This window comes from Triticum dicoccoides, chromosome 1A, assembly GCF_002162155.2.
Source record: "Triticum dicoccoides isolate Atlit2015 ecotype Zavitan chromosome 1A, WEW_v2.0, whole genome shotgun sequence".
NCBI lineage: Eukaryota > Viridiplantae > Streptophyta > Magnoliopsida > Poales > Poaceae > Triticum > Triticum dicoccoides.
This window is the reverse complement of record NC_041380.1, coordinates 441,771,602-441,790,504: the sequence shown is the minus strand read 5'-3', so window position 1 is coordinate 441,790,504 and position 18,903 is coordinate 441,771,602.

Here is an 18,903-nt window from a genome sequence, read left to right as displayed (position 1 = left end):
AATGATATAAAAGTGTATAATAAAGCCCATAAACATCCAAAACAGTAGATAATATAGCATGGAGCAATCAAAAATTATAGATACGTTGGAGACGTATCAGCTATAAGTTCTCTGCCACACACTTGTGGGCCTACTAAGTTGACGTGTATGCAAGGCTTTGTCAACATATAGTCAACACACGGTTCTAGTAGTAGTGTCCGTTGGATGTCCATCCAACAGATGTCGTGCTTCTTCGTCAATCTCGGATATTCTAGCTTCAGCCGCCCAAAAAATGATTCCTCCCCCTGACATCTGGGGCACACTGTTTCGGAGGCTGACCTATGGGCCTACTAAGTTGACGCATACCAAGGGCTTTGTCAACTTAGTCGATATAAACGATTCTAGCTGCAGTGACCGTATGATGTCCATCCAACGGCCATTGTGATTCTTCAACCTCTGGTCTTCTTGCTCCAGCCACCCAAAGCAGCGCCGGTCGTGCCGCCTGCTCCTGCCTCCCGTGGCCGGCTGTGCTGCCGCGGAGGCCTCACCTCCCCCTACCACTCCCACCGCTAGCCAGGCCCTACGGTGACGGCATCCTCACACCGCAGCCGAACCAGTGAACCCTCGTACTCCTCTCTGCGCCGCGTCTTCCCCGGCTCCGCGTCGTCCCCTTCCTAGGCCTCGCCGTCGTCCACCTCCTTGGTGCTCGCGGCACGGCGTGGTCAATGTGGTCAACGACCAACTTCCATCAGAAGAGTACTGTACGTGGAGAGGTTGACAGCTGGGTCCATATCCGGAGCAAGCAAGTGCCTCCTTATTATGCGGAAAATAATTATTCCTCCACTTGACAGCAGGGACCCACCATACGGGCCACCGTATTTCATGGAAAGAAGGTTTCCCCCCTGACTGCTGTGACCCACCGGCTACATCTTTGCACGCAAGGAAGTGCATCCATATTACGGGAAAAAAATGATTCGCCCCCTGACCGGTGGGACCCACCAGCTACATCTTCGCATGCAAGGAAGTGCGTCCATATTACGGGAAAAAATGATTCACCCCCTGACTGCTGGGACCCACCAGCTACATCTTCGCACGCAAGGAAGTGCCTGACAGTCGGGACCCACCCGGTCGAAGCGTATGTAGCGTTGTCATTCTGGTCGCGAACGTGTACCTACATACTAGTCGATCGGTCTGTCTGTAGGCTGCAGCGATGAACCGTGGCCATATAAGGAAGGGCACGTGTGGTAGTAGAGGCGCACACGTAGCATGTACACGTACGTACAACGGCCAGGGTGCAAGAAAGTAAATACGACCACATATGTACATACGGGCGGGGTCTCGAACGCCTACTCGCGCATACGTACAGCCAGGGATTGTGCACATGGCTGTGGCTGTGTCGGAACGGAGAAACTGCGTCGTCGTTGTGTTCATGGGGAGGCAACGGAATGCGTCATGTTCATCAGGAGGCAACGGAACACGTTGTTCATTGCTACCTCTTGAGCACTATGTTGGTTTTCCCTTGAAGAGGAAAGGGTTTTGCAGCAAAGTAGCGTAAGTATTTCCCTCAGTTTTTGACAACCAAGGTATCAATACAGTAGGAGACTACACGCAAGTCCCTCGTACCTGCACAAACAAATAAGAACCTCGCAACCAACGCGATAAAGGAGTTGTTAATCCCTTCACGGTCACTTACGAGAGTGAGATCTGATAGACATAATAAGATAAATAAATATTTTTGGTATTTTTATGATATAGATTGAAAGTAAAGATTGCGAAATAAAATAGATTGGAAACTTATATGATAAAAGATAGACCCGGGGCCATAGGTTTCACTAGTGGCTTCTCTCAAGACAGCATAAGTATTATGGTGGGTGAACGAATTACTGTCGAGCAATTGATAGAAAAGTGCATAATTATGAGAATATCTAGGCATGATCATGTATATAGGCATCACGTCCGTGACAAGTAGACCGAAACAATTCTGCATCTACTACTATTACTCCACACATGGACCGCTATCCAGCATGCATCTAGAGTATTAAGTTCATAAGAACAGAGTAATGCATTAGGCAAGATGACATGATGTAGAGGGATAAACTCAAGCAATATGATATAAACTGGGAAAGGACACCGCAAGATTGAACCCAAAGCCTTGCTGCCCTTGCTGCCCTTGCTGCCCTTGCTGTCCTCGATGGTAACAATACAATACAATACAATACAATACATGCCTTGCTGCCCTTGCTGTCACTGGGAAAGGACACCGCAAGATTGAACCCAAAGCTAAGCACTTCTCTCATTGAAAGAAAGATCAATCTAGTAGGCCAAACCAAACTGATAATTGGAAGAGACTTGCAAAGATAACCAATCATACATAAAAGATTCCAGAGAAGAATCAAATATTGCTCATAGATAAACTTGATCATAAACCCAAAATTCATCGAATCTCAACAAACACACCGCAAAAAGAGTTACATCGAATAGATCTCCAAGAAGACCGATGAGAACTTTGTATTGAGATCCAAAGAGAGAAAATAAGCCATCTAGCTAATAACTATGGACCCGAAGGTCTGTGGTAAACTACTCACACAAGATCGGAGAGGCTATGGTGTTGATGTAGAAGCCCTTCGTGATCGATTCCCCCTCCGGGAGAGCTCCGGAAAAGGCCCCAAGATGGGATCTCTTGGGTACAAAATGTTGCGGCGGTGGAAATAGGGTTTCGTGATGCTCTTGGATGTTTTCGGGGTATATGGATATATATAGGAGGAAGAAGTAGGTCGGTGGAGCTGCAAGGGGTCCACGAGGGTGGGGGCGCGCCCAGGGTGGCAGGCGCGCCTCCCTGCCTCGTGGATCCCTCGTTTCTTTCTTGACGTCCACTCCAAGTCCGCTTGATCACGTTTGTTCCAAAAATAACTCTACCAAAGGTTTCATTCCATTTGGATTCCGTTTGATATTCCTTTCCTACGAAACACTGAAATAGGCAAAAAAATAGTAATTTGCACTGGGCCTTGGGTTAGTAGGTTAGTCCCAAAAATAATATAAAAGTGTATAATAAAGCCCATAAACATCCAAAACAGATAATATAATAGCATGGAACAATCAAAAATTATAGATACGTTGGAGACGTATCAAGCATCCCCAAGCTTAATTCCTGCTCGTCCTCGAGTAGGTCAGTGATAAAAATAGAATTTTTGATGTGGAATGCTACCTAGCATAATTCTCAATGTAATTTTATTTATTGTGGCAAGAATGTTCAGATCCGAAAGACTCAAGACAAAAGTTTAATATTGACATAAAAATAATAATATTTCAAGCATACTAACAAAGCAATTATGTCTTCTCAAAATAACATGGCCAAAGAAAGTTATCCCTACAAAATCATATAGTCTGGCTATGCTCTATCTTCACCACAAAAAATATTTAAATCATGCACAACCCCGATGACAAGCCCAAGAAATTGTTTCATACTTTTGATGTTCTCAAACTTTTTCAATCTTCATGCAATACATGAGCGTGAGCCATGGACCTAGCACTATAGGTGGAATAGAACGGTGGTTGTGGAGAAGACAAAAAGGAGAAGATGGTCTCACATCAACTAGGTGTATCAACGGGCTATGGAGATGCCCATCAATAGATATCAATGTGAGTGAGTAGTGTCAGATCACGGGTTCCAGCAAAACCCTCAAGGTTCGAACACTGGGGTGCGCGCTAAGATCTCCCCCTACCAATCCACGTCCTAGCTTCGCTAGATCTCAAGGACTAACTCGACGAACTCGCAACACGAAGGACACGAGATTTATACTGGTTCGGGCCACCGTTGCGGTGTAATACCCTACTCCAGTGTGGTGGTGGTGGATTGCCTCTTGGGCTGAGGATGAACAGTACAAGGGGAAGAATAGCCTCCTGAGGAGAGGTGTTCTTGTGCTCGGTGAACTTGTGGTTGTTCTGGTCTCTCTCGATTTATCTGAGTCGATCTCTCTCTCGATCCGTCGGGGGGGGTGTTCTTACTATGGTGGCTAGTCCTATATATAGAGGCCCTGGTCCTCTCCCCAAATATTGAGCGGGAAGGGAGTCAACAACGGCCAATTCGAAAGGGGTCAGCTAGTACAACTTATCCTGACAAAAGCAATCTTCGCCTGCCAAAGGCTCTGGTGGTGACGCCGTCTTGGGCTCCACGGTGACCTCCGTCTTGCCGTCCTTCTGGTCTTGCTCTCATTGCACCGATATGGAAACCTTTGCTTGATGCCTCGGTACTCCACATCAGCGCTTGCCTCCTTAGCACCAAAGAGGAAACAAGGACACTGTGCACGCTGGCGCCCGCCTGATCTTGATCGTCATGGCTCAGGTCACTGGAACCTCGTGAGGTTTGCCTCGCCTTGAACTCTCCGCCCCTCGCAAGCTAGCCTGGTGAGGGCGCTCCTGAGGAGGTCTCATGTCGTCCACCTCGCGAGGCTTGGCCCCTTGCGAGGATCTTGATTGCTTGTTGGTGAAGATGGGTCGTACAGGCCCGCTCGCAGAGCCATGCCGTGGGCCGTAGGCAGGCAAGTCTGGGGACCCCCATTCCCAGAACGCCGACGGTAGCCCCCGGGCCCAAGGCGCGCTCGGGCTTGGCTTCGAGGCGAAGCCAAAGGTCAAATGCGGATCGTGGTGGGCCCCAATAGCCTGCGGCCTTGGACGACGCGTGGCAGTTGATTGGACGTGGGCGTCTCCGCTTCCCCATGCTGCCTCAGTGAGGGAGTCCTGGATTATGGGGTCTTCGGACAGCTGGATTATATCCTTTGGCCGGACTGTTGGACTATGAAGATACAAGATTGAAGACTTCGTCTCGTGTCCGGATGGGACTTTACTTGGCGTGGAAGGCAAGCTAGGCAATACGGATATGTGTATCTCCTCCTTTGTAACTGACCTTGTGTAACCCTAGCCCTTTCCGGTGTCTATATAAACAGGAGGGTTTTAGTCCGTAGGAAAATATACAATCATACCATAGGCTAGCTTCCAGGGTTTAGCCTCTCCGATCTCATGGTAGATCAACTCTTGTAATACCCATATCATCAAGAATAAATCAAGCAGGACGTAGGGTTTTACCTCCATCAAGAGGGCCCGAACGTGGTTAAAACATCGTGTTCCCTGCCTCCTGGTACCATCCACCTTAGACGCACTGTTCGGGACCCCCTACCCAAGATCCGCCGGTTTTGACACCGACGTTGGTGCTTTCATTGAGAGTTCCTCTGTGTCATCGCCGTTAGGCTTGATGGCTCCTTCTATCATCGATAGCGATGCAATCTAGGGTGAGACTTTTCTCCCCGGACAGATCTTTGTGTTCAGCAGCTTCGCACTGCGGGCCAACTCGCTTGGTCATCTGGAGCAGATCGAAAGTTACGCCCCTGACCACCAGGTCAGGTTTGGAAGATTAAACTACACGGCCGATATTCGCGGAGACTTGATCTTCAACGGATTTGAGCCTCTGCCTTGTGCGTCACCCGGTCACGATGAGTACGATTTAGCTCTACCATCATACAGTGTTCAGGAGATCGCACCGGTAGCCGTTCCGACCCTCAATTCGGAGCCAGTTACGCCGTCCATGGACGGGTGGATGGACCCCGCCACGAAGGCCTTACCCTCAGTGGCGATCGTGCCAAACATCGACCTTACCTTGCGCGAGAGCCATGTTGTCAGACTGCCAGACCCTTCTCCAGCCACGGACTCCGAACGGCCTGCGCCCGTTCCTAGCGAATCCGATTGGGCGCCGATCATGGAGTTTACCTCCGCGGATATTTTTCAGCACTCGCCCTTTGGCGACATACTGAACTCATTAAGGCCTCTCTCCTTATCAGGAGGATCCAGGCCGAACTATGTCCGGCAAGATTGGGATATGGATGACGAAGAAATTCGCTGCCCACCCACCACCCACTTGGTAGCCACTGTCGATGACTTAACCGACATGCTCGACTTCAACTCCAAAGACATCGACGGTATGGACGACGATGCGGGAGACGAAGAGGAACCACTGTCCACAAGGCATTGGACAGCCACCTCATCATACGATATATACATGGTGGACACACCTAAGGAAGGTAATGGCGACGAGACAGCGGAGGATGACCCCTCCAAGAAGCAACCCAAGCACCGATGTCAGCGGCGCCGCTCTAATTCTGGCCAAAGCAAAAGTGTTGATACTGACACAGGAGATAATAACACTCGGATAGTGCCGAAGATGGCAACAATCCCCTCCAGCAAGATTTAGAGCAGGAGGATGGAGGAGCCAGCCCTCCAGAGAGAGCGACAGATGGAGAGGCGGAGGATGATAATTACATGCCCCCCTCCGAAGACGAGGCAAGCCTCGACGATGACGAATTCGTCATGCCAGAGGATCCCGTCGACCAAGAGCGCTTCAAGCGCCGGCTTATAGCCATGGCAAATAACCTTAAGAAAAAGCAGCAGCAGCTCAAGCTGATCAAGATCTGCTAGCTGATAGATGGACTGAAGTCCTCGCGGCCGAGGAATATAAACTCGAGCGCCCCTACAAGAGTTACCAAAAATGCAGGTTGCTACCCTGACTGGAGGAAGAAGCGTATGACGTGGCTGATCGGCCACCTCGTGGCCGCGATAGAGAGGCATTCCAGCCAAAAACTCAGCCAGCACCCCGACGCCATTCAAATAAAAAGGCATGGGGAAATACGCCAGACCTGCGAGACATATTGGAGGACAAAGCAAAACATGCAAGATTGATCTACGGATCACGAGGGCGCGCCACTAAGCAAGACGATAAACGTCACACCGGATACAGTAAAAGTAAATCCGGCCGGGCCGAACACAGCGGGTAAGACCCATTCGAGCTGCGTCGCGATATAGCCCAATACAGAGGTGCCGCACACCCCTTATGCTTCATAGACGAAGTCATGGATCATCTAATCCTAGAGAGTTTCAAACCCGTAAATATAGAATCATATGACGGCACAACAGATCCTGCGGTATGGATCGAGGATTTCCTCCTCCACATCCACATGGCCCACGGTGATGACTTACACGCCATCAAATACCTCCCACTAAAGCTCAAAGGACCAGCACGACATTGGCTTAACAGCTTGCCAGTAGAGTCCATTAGCTGTTGGGAAGATCTGGAGGCCGCATTCCTCGACAACTTTCAGGGCACTTACGTGCGACCACCAGACGCCGATGACCTAAGCCATATAATTCAGTAGCCAGAGGAATCGGCCAGGCAATTCTGGACATGGTTCCTAACAAAGAAAAATCAAATCATCGACTGTCCGGATGCGGAGGCCCTAGCAGCTTTCAAGCACAACATCCACGATGAGTGGCTAGCCCGGCACCTTGGTCAGGAAAAGCCGAAATCTATGGCAGCCCTCACGACACTCATGACCCGCTTTTGTGCGGGAGAAGACTGCTGGCTGGCTCGCAGTAAGAACATATCAAAGAACCGTGGTACTTCAGATACCAAGGACGGCAATGGCAGGTCACGGCGAAATAAACATAAGCGCCGCATTAACAGCTACAATACCGAGGATACGACAGTCAATGCCGGATTCAAAGGCTCTAAACCCGGTCAGCGGAAAAAGCCATTTAAAAGAAGCACTCCGGGCTAGTCCAGTTTGGACCGCATACTCGATCGCTCGTGTCAGATACACGGCACCCCCGACAAGCCAGCCAACCTCACCAATAGGGATTGTTGGGTATTCAAGCAGGCCGGCAAGTTAATTGCCGAAAACAAAGATAAGGGGCCACATAGAGATGACGAGGAAGAGCCCCGGCAACCGAACACCTTAGGACAGAAGAGGTTCCCCCCACAAGTGCGGACGGTGAACATCATATACACAACCCACATCCCCAAGAGGGAGCGGAACCGTGCGGTCAGGGACGTATATGTGTTGGAGCCAGTCGCCCCAAAGTTCAACCCATGGTCCTCCTGTCCGATCACCTTCGATCATAGGGACCACCCCACTAGTATCCGTCATGGCGGATTCGCCGCACTGGTCTTAGACCCAATCATCGACGGATTTCACCTCACTCGAGTCCTTATGGATGGCGGTAGCAGCCTGAACCTGCTTTACCATGACACAATGCGCAAAATGGGTATAGACCACTCAAGGGTCAAACCCACAAAAACGACCTTTAAAGGCGTCATTCTAGGTGTAGAGGCCCATTGCACAGGCTCAATTACACTAGAAGTGCTCTTCGGATCCCCAGATAACTTCCGAAGCGAAGAATTAATCTTTGATATAGTCCCGTTCCGCAGTGGCTATCATGCACTGCTCAGGCAAACCGCATTTGCGAGATTCAATGCGGTACCACATTATGCATACCTCAAGCTCAAGATGCCAGGACCTCGGGGGGTCATCACAGTTAATGGAAACACAGAGCGCTCTCTCCACACGGAGGGGCACACTGCGGCCCTCGCAGCAGAAGTGCAAAGCAGCCTCTCAAGGCAATCCACCAGTTCGGCGTTTCAAGACCCGGACACCTTCAAGCGTGCTCAGAGTAATCGGCAACTAGACCGCCCGACACGATCTGAGCTCGCATAGCAATGCGGCCCCCACCCCGGCCCAAGCCAAACGGTGAAATTCATGCCACACGTACATAATTACGCATTAAAAATACCATGGGCACAGGCGGGGAGGGGGGCACAACTACGGCACACCCCAATACACGGCTTAAACCGCACTAGGGGCTTCCCGCTTTGTTATTTTTGTCTTTCAGGACATTAATATCTGGAAACCCTGTCCGGCAGCATGATTGCCGGACACATGATGCAGCAACCAAGGAGGCAGAAAGCTACGTCACACCCCGGAACTCCTAGGTGGATTACGATAACGAGTGAAATATTTGCTTTAATACTATTCCTCAGCTTGCCCTTGGAAGGGACATAGTCCTACTTTTTTCTTATCGCACTACCTATATCATTCTGCTTTAAGGCACCTTTTTGAATAAACAATGCATAACATTACGACTATTATTGCATTCTTGTTATATATATGTGTTCATTAATGACGCCTTGCAACCGTACACTTTGGTACGACCAATACACAAGGGGCTTAAGTGCCCCACGTTATGGTGTGAGAACTCTGAACACTTTCACAAGTGCGGCACCCCGAACTTATAGCATTATATGCATCAGCTCCGAATCATGTCTTTGGTCAAATGTTGGGTTTGCCCGGCTCCTATGTTTTGGTACCTTATGTTCCGCTCTATCGGCTAAGGTAGCACTAGGAGAACTACTATGATTGTGCCCCGGTTCTGCTGGGCTAAGCACCTCAGTAGAGAAAGCTAAAACTGACTGTCATGATAAGGCGAGAGACTGGTCGCTGTTCGGCGAGGTTTCGAGTCCCTAAAGACTTATGCCGCTTAGAGCGAGGAGCCGGTCCTGTCCGGCTTAAAGGCGTGTATCGCGCCCCGAATTCGGCCTTCCGAATACCAGGGGCTTCGCTGAAATTTAAAATTATAGAATTCTATGGCTAAGTGAGAGTGATAAAGCATTATTAGTCCGGTTTCCTTGTTTGCTGTGCTGAGCACCTCCCTGGAAGGACCCAAAAATGGGAACAAGAGTGCTCAGGTTTATCCCGAACACCCCAGCACTCGCGGCATGGGGGCAGAAGCCGAGGACTAGCCATCTCTCAGATTGGATAAACAGCCAAATAGAAGATAATATTTTAAATTCAAACAAGCGTTGCATAGCGCTAATGAAACAAGTTTTCATCATACAGGATCACACGAGCAAGTTTACTCAAATATTACATCCTTTGGACAGTCGTCCGCTACAAGACGGGCACCCTTAAGGACACCCTCATAATAAATTTCGGGGGTGTGATGCTCCTTGACCTGCGGCAGTCCTTCCTTGATCAGCTTCACGGCGTCTAGCTTGGCCCATTGCACCTTCACACGGGCGAAAGCCCGACGTGCACCTTCGATGTAGACGGACCGCTTGACGACTTCCAGCCGTGGGCAGGCATCCACAAGATGCCTCACCAGGCCGAAGTAGCTGTTCGAAAGGGCGTCGCCAGGCCACATCCAGACTATAAAGCCCTTCATGGCCTGTTCGGCCGCCTTGTGTAGCTCGACCAGCTGCTTCAGCTGGTCGAACATAGGCACCGGGTGTTCGGTCCCAGTATACTGAGACCAGAACAGCTTCTCCGTTGAGCTTCCCTCCTCGGCCTGGTAAAACTGTGCGGCATCCGACACACTACGGGGCAAATCTCGAATGCTCCTGGAGAGCTCCAGATTCGGGTAAGTAATAGGTAATTTAGTTTCACATGCTTGCTTTGCATATAGAATGCCTTACCCGCCGCTATTTTCTTCATCGCATCAATCTCCTGGAGGGCCTTTTGGGCTTCGGCCTTGGCACTCTTTGTGCTCTCGAGGGCCGCGGCAAGCTCAGACTCTCGCGTCTTCGAGTCAAGCTCCAACGCCTCGTGCTTCGTCACGAGAGCCTGGAGCTCTTGCTGCACCTTGCCCACCCGAGCCTCTTGCCTTTCCCGCTCAGTGCGCTCCTTGGCCGCTTTATCTTCGGCCTTGGACAGCGCTTGCTTTAGGGTCGCCACTTCGGTCGTGGCCCCTGGCAAATTCATGATGATCCTGTCATTTTGCAATCACATTCTTTTTATACATATCCATAGACTAGGTACTACTTACCTTTGTTCTCTTCGAGCTGCCTCTTGGCAAGGCCGAGCTCGTCCTTGGACCCTTTAAGGTCCTGCTTTAGTGCGGCGACCTCCGCAGTCAATGTGGCAGATGCCAGCAGCGAAGCCTGCATACGCATATTGACATACTTATATTAGACTCCTGCGATATTGTTTGACCCTCTGTTCGGCTTTTCTTTGTGAACACCGAACAGAGCATCAGGGGCTACTGTCTATGCGGTAATATTTTTCCTTTATTTTAAACACTTACCTCAAAGCCTGTTAGAAGGATGGCACAGGCTTCACTCAATCTGCTCTTGGCAGACTGAACCTTCTGGAACACTGCACTCTTAATAGTACGGTGATCCTCGTTGATGGAAGCGCTGCGAAGCGCTCCCAGCAGATTGTCCGGTGCCTCTGGATGGATAGAGGTCACCGGCACAGGCGTCTTGCCCCTCTTGGAAGGAGGCCACCTGCCCGAGTCCGAAACCACTGGAGGTTCCGGCGCGGTGTTTCGCTGAGGGCCGAACTCGGAGCCCTCAGGGGCCTTGTTCCCTCTGCTCCCGGAGTCCGGAAGGTCGCCTTGAGGCGTCTCCGAGACTGTCTCCCCTCGACCTGGTGCTTCTTGGACAATACCCCCGCGTCGTCTGCAGGGCAAGGGGAGGTGGCGGTCGGAAGTGGATCGCTATCCATATTTGACAAGCCCAGGGAGCCATCCGACGATACATCGATACGGGCTCGTGGAGGCCTGCATAATCATATTCGGCGTTAGGGGAAGCAGTGCGACAAAGGAATGATATGAGTTACTCTGGTATCCGAATACTTACGACTTCGCCAGGGGCATGGCCCTGAGCAGCCACTCGTCTTCGCCTTCGGCGGCGGTGGTGGAACTGTCCGGAAGGAGAGTCCTTCCCTTCTTGGACCCTTCGGCCTCCCCAGTTGGGGCGGCCTTCCTTTTCTTGTCTCCCCCAACTGAAGGGGGAGCATCTTCTTCTTCCTCCTCGTCTTCGGGGGAGGAGTGTGTTGCAGTGTTATCAAACGATGAGTCCGATGACGCCTGGCGTCGGGAGCTCTTTCAGGTTCCCTTGGCCTTCTTGGTCTTCTCCGGCACCTTGTAAGGAGCCAGAGTCAGCATCTTCGTCGGGAGAGCGTCTGCTGGGCCTTCAGGCAAAAGAGCCGGACAATCGATTTGTCCGACCGTCTCCTGCCAGTCCTGTCAAAGGTACGGGAGCTTAGATCCCGCATAGAGTCAAACTATGAAAAACAAGTATCCCGTGAGAGGTAAAACAACTTACCGCGCTGGCTTGGCGCTTCACGCAGAATCCGCGATCCTCAGTAGTGGGAGGGGGAACCTTGACACCCTTGAATAGCACCTTCCAGGCATCCTCGTGAGTTGTGTCGAAGAGCCTATTCAGAGTTCGGTGCTGGGCCGGGTCGAACTCCCACAAGTTGAAAGCCCATTGTTGGCACGGAAGGATCCGGTGGATGAGCATGACCCGGACTACGTTGACGAGTTTGATCTTCTTGTTCACCATGTTTTGAATACATGTTTGGAGTCCGGTTAGCTCTCCCGAACTACCCCAGGACAGGCCCTTCTCTTGCCAAGAGGTGAGCCGCGTGGGGATGCCAGATCAGAACTCGGGGGCCGCTGCCCATTTAGGGTCATGCGGCTCTATGATGTAGAACCACCCCGATTGCCACCCCTTTATGGTCTCCACGAAGGAGCCCTCGAGCCATGTGACGTTGGGCATCTTGCCCACCAAGGCACCTCCGCACTCCGCCTGGCGGCCGCTCACTACCTTCGGCTTGACATTGAAGGTCTTCAGCCATAAGCCGAAGTGGGGCTTGATGCGGAGGAAGGCCTCGCACACGACGATAAATGCCAAGATGTTGAGGATGAAGTTCGGGGCCAGATCGTGGAAATCCAGGCTGTAGTAGAACATGAGCCCCCAGACGAATGGGTGGAGAGGGAATCCCAGTCTGCCCCTCATCTGGGAGCCGGTGCGCGATGTCGTCGGGAAGGTATCTGGCTCTCCTCAGCTTCTTGATGTGTCCCTCCGTGATGGAGGAGACCATCCACCTGCCTCCCGCTCCGGACATGGTTGGAGAAGGTTGAGGTGGGAAGTGCAGACTTGGGCACTGGAGCTCGAGTGCGCGAAAATGGATGAGCAAAAGAGGAAGAAGGCATGGATGAAAAGGTGAATTCTTATCCCTTTATATGGGCGGACGAAACTATGCGTCCCCACTAGCCTGGTAAAACTGGCTTATCCCCCAAGCGCCGTAATTGATGGCGCGGTTGGGTTACCCACGCCCGTATTGATGAGAATCCCATAATAAGGGGGACACGATCTCTGCTTTGACAAGACGTGTCAAAAAACTGCCTCGCGTTATGTGCGGAGCTAGTTAAAGGAAACAGTTCGAATAATCACCGGGCCATGGCATAATGTCGTGTTGCCAAGACAAGTCAGCAAATTGGATTTGTGGAAATATTATTCTCTCTACGGTGGTATGCGGAACTTATTTTGTAGGGTCAGACACTATCCTTGTGTTCAAATTCTTTCGTGGTGTATTTGGAGGAGGAACCCGCCTTGCAATGCCGAAGACAATACTGCGCGCCGGACTCATCGTCATTGAAAGCCTGGTTCAGGGGCTACTGAGGAAGACCTGGATTAGGGGGTCTCCGGACAGCTAGATTATATCCTTTGGCCGGACTGTTGGACTATGAAGACACAAGATTGAAGACTTCGTCTCGTGTTCGGATGGGACTTTACTTGGCGTGGAAGGCAAGCTAGGCAATACGAATATGTGTATCTCCTCCTTTGTAACCGACCCTGTGTAACCCTAGCCCTTTCCGGTGTCTATATAAACCAGAGGGTTTTAGTCCGTAGGACAATATACAATCATACCATAGGCTAGCTTCTAGGGTTTAGCCTCTTTGATCTCATGGTATATCAACTCTTGTAATACCCATATCATCAAGAATAAATCAAGCAGGACGTAGGGTTTTACCTCCATCTAGAGGGCCCGAACCTGGGTAAAACATCGTGTTCCCTGCCTCCTGTTACCATCCGCCTTAGACGCACAGTTCGGGACCCCCTACCCGAGATCTGCCGGTTTTGACACCGACACTCGGCAACTGCCCGACTTGACAAGTCCCTGCGACATGCAAGGAAAAGGATCATTATTACCTTAGATCGTGAAGGCCGGCGGTTGGCCTCCCCTTCGCTATAAATGGGAGGTGGGGGCGGAGCCCCCATCTCCTGTCTCTCCTCTGCCTCTCCTGCTTCTTCTTCTTCGTTGCTCCACTCCTTGCTGGTGCAGTCATGGCGCCGATTCGGATGTTTTCGGCTATAGAGAAGGGCAAGGCTCCCCTTGACGAGCCCGAGCTGCTCCCGCCGAACAAGAGGAGGTCTCATCACTGCGAGATGGTCGTGATGCCGGTGGTGTCGCGGCCGTGGTACTAAAGGCCGCCTCCTGGGTACCCGCTGCCCTTGTATGATCATGCCTATGATTCCGTAGGGGGGAGCGATGAGCGTCACCGCCCGCACCAGGGCCGTGGCCGCCGAGTTGCGAAGGCGCACGCCGTCTCCCCAGGGGTCCACGATGCGGACTCCTCGTGCGAGTTCGTTTTGTGGGCGGCGAAGCCACCGAACACTTGGATTCGCCTCCCACAGTTCTTCGCCACCGAGGGGACCTCTTGAGCTCTGGCTGCAGCACGCCGACTGCGACACCCCGGCGACTGGAGCGGAGATTGAAGTCGTCGCCTCCGGGAGGATCTTCATGACCCGAGGCTGGGGCGAGATTTCCCGAGTCTGCTGCACGGAGGGTGCCCTCGCGATCCACTTCGAGTACGATGGCACCTCTGTGCTGCTCTTCAAGGTCTTTAACGAGGAAGGCCGCCACCTGGAGTGCTGCCCTGAAGGAGGTCGCCAGGATGGTGCAGCGGCTGCCGCAGGGCCTGCCGCAGGCTTCGCCTACAGCTCCTCCAGCGACAACGGCGACTCCTGGTGGTCCAGCGACTCTCCCGAGCTCGTGGAGTCTCCGGAGACGAGCAACGACAGCTACGTGCCCCGAGCTCCCGCCGAGCTCGTAGCAGGGCTGCGGCGTCCAGCCGCCGTCTTCGCTGATCTGGATGGGGTTGGCGCCGGCCTTACATGGCCCACTGTTGATGATGGCGTTGGCGACATCCGGTGCGTGTAGATAGAAATCCTTAGGAATTCGTTCCCTTTTGTTCCCTGTGAGGAATTGAAATGAACCCCATGGGGGCGTGTAAGGCATGTGTAATGCCTTTTGTCAATATTGCCCTCGTTATGAAAATTTGTGTGCGCATATCCTGCCGAGGCTCGGCCTCCCCTTTCCAATCCCACGGCAGCTTGGTGCTCTATGCTGACAGGTCCCTATCCCCAGGCAGGCTGCAGCCGTCGCTCGTATGCCAGGTCACGTGGCGTGGTCAAGGCCAGGAGGTGAGCGACCCGAGGTCCAGTAAGAGCTCCTGAGGCACGATGCTCAAGAGGTCCCCTTTAGCGCGCAAGCAGCTGTCTTAGGATGGGAAAGGGAGGAAACGTTGCTGCAGCAGGGCTACCGTGAGCGAGGGTCTTGTGCCGTAGCGACTGGTGGATTCCGTGCGGGAACTTATCTTGGTTGTCTGGAGTCGGTTCCTCAAGTTGCATTGGGCTTGTGCGTCGGCCACTGTGGAGTAGCTAGGTAAGGCCCGTGCGAGCCTCCCCCTCTTCTATTTGTTCTCCTAAGTGCTCTGCGTCCTCAGGTCCCGGCCCTCGAGCGAGCTCAGCCGCTGCTGGTATGCCAGGTCGCGATGCCATGGGCAAGGCAAGGGGGTGAGGGCTGGAGAGCCAGTAAGAGCTCCTGAGTCACGGTGCTCAGGAGCCCCCTTTTAACGTGCAAGCGAATCACACAAGAGAAGAGGGAGAGTCCATGGTATGGCCCACCATTGTCCTCGGGAGGCTCTGCAAGTTAGCGCGAGAAAGGGCTCAAGCTGCCATGATGATTGCCGGTCCGCCTCCGGTACACGGGAGGGGACTCCCTACTGCGGAGAGCCCTCGGGGCGTGTACAACCCTGCCCTGACACGTGGCTTGCACGGCAAGGCTAGACGAGGTGTGTCTAGGCACTCGTGAGCCAGCGCGGGACTCACGAGGCCCTACCTCAAGGCGGGTTGTGCCTGGTCTTGATTCTTGTTCGTTGTCTTGGTCCTGCAAGGTGGTCAGACAACCTGCGCCGAACGAATCTCCCGAGGTTATCGCGTGAGAAAGCCAGACACCAACGACCCCAGAGGTGACATGAACGGGGCTGCCCCGCCAGACAGAGCTCAGACGTTGGATTTATCGACGCTGCAGGGACAAGCCCGAGCACAGACGCCGTGCCCAACCCTCTCATGTGAAAGGTCCTAAAGAAAGACGACCGGCGCGCGGCTCCCGTGATGGGCAACAATCAAGCAGGTGATAATCATAGATAGATTAAGCATGGAAGGCCAACTACCTCAGGTAAATGCATGAACGGTACACGCCACTAGGTCCGGCCCGAGCGGCTTGGGGATGATGTAGCCCGAGGGGCGCCCCCAGCAAGGTAAGCTAAAGACATTAAAAGAAAGGATACATGCCATAGGGACGGACCCACACGGCCTGGGAATAATGCAGCCCTGGGGCGCTCCCAGCTAAATGAACTTGGAAAATGTCACCTGGTTCCGTTGATGAAGGGGTGTTGAGGCAGCTGAAGGTACGCGGCGAAGGGCTTGCTCCTCACGAGCCACCGGGGCCCTGAGCCTCGGGAGGCTCTGGGGGTCCAGGCGGTTCCTTGAGGGCCGTCTCCATCTCCGCCAGGACTACATGGTGCCTAGCCTCCTGACCCGCCATGATGCTTCGCAGGTTGCACTAGAAGGCAGCAGCCACGCTTGGCAGGCCGAATGGCATACAGACGTAGCTATGAGGTGGACCTTCGCAGCGCCTAACACGCGAAGGCCAGAAGCGCTCCTGAGATGCGGCTCGGTTGAGCCCTGGTATGTCGATGCATACGCGGATCTCACCACGCTCGTCTGGGTGGGGAGCAACGCCTGGTGGGCGGCGGCCGCCGCGCATTGCTCTTGCTTCCTCAAGCTCTTGAGATACCTTGGTGATGAACTCCTGAGTGCCGGGCGCTCCTTGCCCAGCATCCTCCTGAAGGAGACGTGCCGCGAAACACGCCTCCAGGTGGTGCCCGAGCACCTCCCTCATGACGTTGGTAAGGTCTAAGGCCCTCCAGAAGAGAGCCCCGGAGCCCTGCCCGAGGAGGGCGCTGGGTGAGGGAGTCCTGAATTAGGGGGTCCCCGGATAGCCGGACTATATCCTTTGGCCGGACTGTTGGACTATGAAGATACAAGATTGAAGACTTCGTCCCGTGTCTGGATGAGACTCCTTTGCGTGGAAGGCAAGCTTGGCAATTCGGATATGTAGATCTCCTCCCTTGTAACCGACTCTGTGTAACCCTAGCCCCCTCCGGTGTCTATATAAACTGGAGGGTTTAGTCCGTAGGACGACAACAATCATAATCATAGGCTAGCTTCTAGGGTTTAGCCTCTACGATCTCGTGGTAGATCAACTCTTGTAATACTCATATCATCAAGATCAATCAAGCAGGAAGTAGGGTATTACCTCCATCGAGAGGGCCCGAACCTGGGTAAACATTGTGTCCCCCGCCTCCTATTACCATCCGCCTTAGACGCATAGTTCGAGACCCCCTACCCGAGATCCGTCGGTTTTGACACCGACATTGGTGCTATCATTGAGAGTTCCACTATGTTGTCACCATAAGGCTTGATGGCTCCTTCGATCATCGGCAATGATGCGATCCAGGGTGAGGTTTTTCTCCCCGGACAGATCTTCGTATTCGGCGGCTTTGTACTACGGGCCAACTCGCTTGGCCATCTGGAGTAGATCGAGAGCTACGCCCCTGGCCATCAGGTCAGGTTTGGAAGCTTGAACTATACTGCCGACATCCGCGGAGACTTGATCTTCGACGGACTCGAGCCCATGTCAGGTGTGCCGCACAGTCGCGACAAGCATGACTTAGCTCTGCCGCCGGACGGTGTTCGGAAGATCGCACCTGCGGCTACTCTGGCCTTCAATCCGGAGCAGATCATGCCGTTCGAGGACGGGTGGATGGACCCCGCCACGGAGGCTGCACACTCAGCGGTGATAGAGCCGAATACTAACTTCACCTCCTACGAGACCTGTGTTGCCGGATCCTTGGATTCGTCCCCGGCAACGGGCTCCGAACCGCCTGCGTCCGTGCCTATCGAATTTGATTGGGCCCCGGTCATGGAGTTTTCCTCCGTGGATATCTTTCAGCACTCGCCCTTGGGCAATGTGCTAAATTCATTAAGGTCTCTCTCCTTCTCAGGAGGCCTTTGGCCGAACTATGTCCGGCTTGAGTGGGAAGTGGACGATGAAGAAATTCGTTCCCCACGCACCACCCACTTAATAGCCACTGTCGATGACTTAACCGACATGCTTGATTTCGACTCCGAAGACATCGACGGTATGGACGACGATGCAGGAGAAGAACAGGAACCACCGCCCACAGGGCGTTGGACAGCCACATCATCATATGATATATACATGGTGGACACCCCTAAAGAAAGCGATGGCAATAAGGCAACGAAGGATAATCCCCCCGAGAAGCAATCTAAGTACCGGCGTCATCGGCGCCGCTCTAAGCCCCGCCATAGCAAAAGCAGCAATACCGGCACAAGAGACAATAACGCTGCAGATAGTCACTACAAAAAAAGACACATCCATGACATTTTGGGCCGAACGAATTTTTTTTCTGTCATACATATGACACTTCTATGCCCATTTTCTGTCATACATTTTGGGCCGGTATCATCATAGATGTGGTGGGATCCTACTTCTATGACAAAAAAACATGACAGAAAATGGGCTTTTCGTCCTGGGCGGGCCGGAGATGCAGCTGCTTGACATTCTTTGGGCCGTCCATGACGGAAAAAACCATAGTAGAAGCGAGGGCGAGGAAAATTTCGGGGAGTTCCCAGTTACAGTGGGAGGTCGGGGGACAAGCGATGCGCGTTTCTCTCGTACACGTACGCGCGTGTGTGCGAGGCGTTGGCTCTAACTGAACCCGAGCGAGGCGTTGGGATCTAACTGAACCCGAGCGATTGCACTGCAGGCTACGCATTACTGAACCCGAGTGATCGATCGATGGCTGTTAACTGAACCTGATCGAGCGATTCCTTCGCTATTGCTGCTAACTGAAACCGATCGATGCTGCCTCTGGATGAACAGTGAA